Here is a 3,076-nt window from a genome sequence, read left to right as displayed (position 1 = left end):
AATAAAAATTAATTCAAGTTCCCTATAAGTGAGATAACTTAGAAGAATTCTATAGACCTAGTTATTTTTAATGTCAAATTTTACTATTTTAAATTTTCACTTATTGTTCAGAAACCCTAGGTGAAACTGTGTATAGATTGATTAAAGCAAATGTATCATGCAACACTTGGTTTTTACACTCACTTATTCTTCCATCTAAACTCATATATACCATATACATGAAGTCAAAATATTGAACAACTAAGTTATTTAACCACTGATTAAAAAAACGTTGTTAATAGGGGTTCCCAAGCAATCAAAAAAGGATACTGTTATTAAAAGCTAGTTTGATCTCCATGTGTCTTTGGGACCTGTCAGCTGTGGCAGCCTCCCTTCCTAGCCATGGAAGAGCATATTCTTGTTTATTAGCAAAGCTGTCACCATTTAATTGGTATCAGATTCTGACTTACACAAGTAACATTCTCCTGACGACCTGGAGGGGGCCGGGTTATTGCGCGCCCAAGCCTGTTTTTTTGCAATGTTTCTACGAAGTTGAAATTGCAACTTCCGGGACCAAGAAGTCCGGTGACCTGGTGAAGTCGCATGTGGCCTCTGGCAGTGCACCGCACAGACGGGATTTCAAATCTTGGCAGCTCCAGGATTGAGTGGCAGATAATTGATAGAAACAAAAGAATATTCTGGGGGGGGGGAGAATCAGTATTTTCAGGATAGAGAATGTTATTTTTTTTAAGTAGATAATAAGTTACTTCCTTGTTGTGAAATAAACTGCTTGATTTTGTCTGGAAAAAAAAAAAAGCTAGTTTGACTAAAACACACTCCTATAAATGGAAGCTGGTAGGAGATATCAACACATAGTAATCCAACAATAAGAAGCTTTCTTTGACTTCAGAGTTTGTTAGCTAAATTTACAACCCTCAGTGACTATTGTAGTATAGGTGATGTTGAAGAATTCTGATACCAAAAGTTCATTTAGAGCCTCAATGTTCTGTAATAAAAAATGGAAACTTTTCAGCTACTTCTTTAAAGCTCAACAGCTTCTTGGCACCAAACACCTCATCTAAGCACTAAGAAAGAGTTGGGCTGCAGTCTTCCAACTTGAGATAAAGATCACAGTTCCTAACACCATAAATTAGGACTCTCATTCCAGTTTGAACAACTGCATGCTATTCACTCTGGTCAAACATTTGTAATATAAAGAGTTTACAATTCTGCTCTTGGAGATGCTCATATACTCTGTGGACTTATTAAAGGCAACATTTGGTGCTTCTACATCAGCTGACATTCAAAATTTCAAAAACTCATATAGAAACTCCACAATTAGTAATATTTGTGTACTTAGATGTTTCAGGTATATTTTCCAATGTTTTAATCATACCAGCACCAACAACAGCAATTGCAGAAGGAAAAAAAACAAACAATTTCAATAAACTTGATCCATTAAGTATCTGAATAAAATACATCTTGGAGGAAACTTTCATATAATAAACAAGATAAAAGGATGTATTTATCTGTGCAGTAATTCAGTCAACAATACAGATATTTAATTTAATTGGATGTCTACTACATGTCTGGCACTATCCTAAGAGCTAAGATAAAATAATGAGCTAAAGACCTATATATTTTATGTTTTCATGGAGGTAAGAGATTATTGAGGTGGGGGAATGACAGATTTCTGTCAAATAATTATATTACTTAACAATTACAAACTCAAGTATGTGATGTAAAATAAAAAGGATTCTATAAAAATCTTGTAATAAAACAAGTTTATCTAAATAATAGGATGAAGTGGGTGTGGAATAATGAATAGCAGAACAGGGAAGGCTCAAGAATGAGACAGCTGAGAACCACGGGAACTCCTAAGAGTTTGGAAAAAGCAACCTTTGTACAGATATTTCTACAACTTAAATTACAAGTTTTAAACAGAAAAATAACCCCACTCTCATGAAGAATCAAGCCACCATGTGAAAGAGTTACCAGGAGAGCACAAAAACACAAATTGTCTAAATATAGATATAATAAAAATATAAAATTTTTAAAATAAGTATTTTAGTATAACTAAAATTACAAAAGAAGAAACAGATATTATAAAGTATAATAAGATACTATGACCTTAGGCAGGAAAATTTGAAAAGAACAAAAACATTTTAAATTAATTAAAGAAATAAATTTACTGGAAGAGTTAAACAAATTAATAATTGCTAGAATGATGGTTATAAACAGGAAGATGAAGCTGAAAACAATTACTCAAGAGATATTAAGTGTATCACAGAAATATGAAATAAAAATGTATGGATCAATAGAATCCAAACCTATATGGTCCATGAATAGAGTATATAAAAAAGGAGGCAAGAATATACAATAGAATTGGGATTCCAAGAGGGCATCAGAGTAGGCAGAAGTTCCAACTGCCACCTCCCAGGACCAAATTGGATTATGACTTAATTTAAGGACAATCATCATGAAAAACCAACATTGGACTAAACAAAGAGGACTCTATAACCAAGTGTTGGTCAAATGTGTTTGTAAATATGATATATAGGTTTGCTCACTTGTAGTTTGCATTGGGTGTGGGGGACAGGCTGTAAGCAGGCAGGGTCATTATACCCTAAGGCTTAGTTTTAAGATTAAGCCTTTCCCACCCTAAGTGACTTTGTATCAGAGACTTCCTTGTTTGTATATTGGATTAAAGGTTTCAATTTCTACACTATAAAATGGGGCAGACCATGAGCTTGCTCTCTCTTGGTTCCTGAGATTAGCATTAGAGAGAAGAGCAGAGAAAGGCCATGTGGAGGAGAGGAGAAGCAGCGAAAATGGCAGAGTGCTGAAGAAGACAGTTTGTGCACAGTTTGTGCAGAGAGAAGGAGATGGAAAACAGAGGTGATAAGGCTGGTGAGGTACAAACCTTTGATCCTAGAGAAACTCAGATAAGTCAGTGGCTTTGGGAGCCCTGAATGGAAAGAGAAGTGTTTTCCCACTGTGTGTATTTCTTGCCCACCAGGGGCAAGCTAGGATTAAAGCTAATGGCCCACCAGTTCTTGGCTCCATTGTTTCATTACCATCTGTCCAAATCAAATGC

The 3,076-nt window shown here is 35.1% G+C and overlaps 1 non-coding gene across 1 annotated transcript; it reads left to right on the top strand.

Annotated features, from left to right (window-relative positions):
* Window positions 1–331: 331 nt before the first annotated feature.
* Window positions 332–462, top strand: LOC136327490 (small nucleolar RNA SNORA24). The gene has a single exon (XR_010729693.1). It is a non-coding gene; the product is annotated as a small nucleolar RNA SNORA24 (small nucleolar RNA).
* The last annotated feature ends 2,614 nt before the right edge of the window (window positions 463–3,076 follow it).

The sequence above is a fragment of the Saccopteryx bilineata genome, chromosome 2, assembly GCF_036850765.1.
Source record: "Saccopteryx bilineata isolate mSacBil1 chromosome 2, mSacBil1_pri_phased_curated, whole genome shotgun sequence".
NCBI lineage: Eukaryota > Metazoa > Chordata > Mammalia > Chiroptera > Emballonuridae > Saccopteryx > Saccopteryx bilineata.
This window is presented reverse-complemented; position numbering and strand designations above follow the sequence as displayed.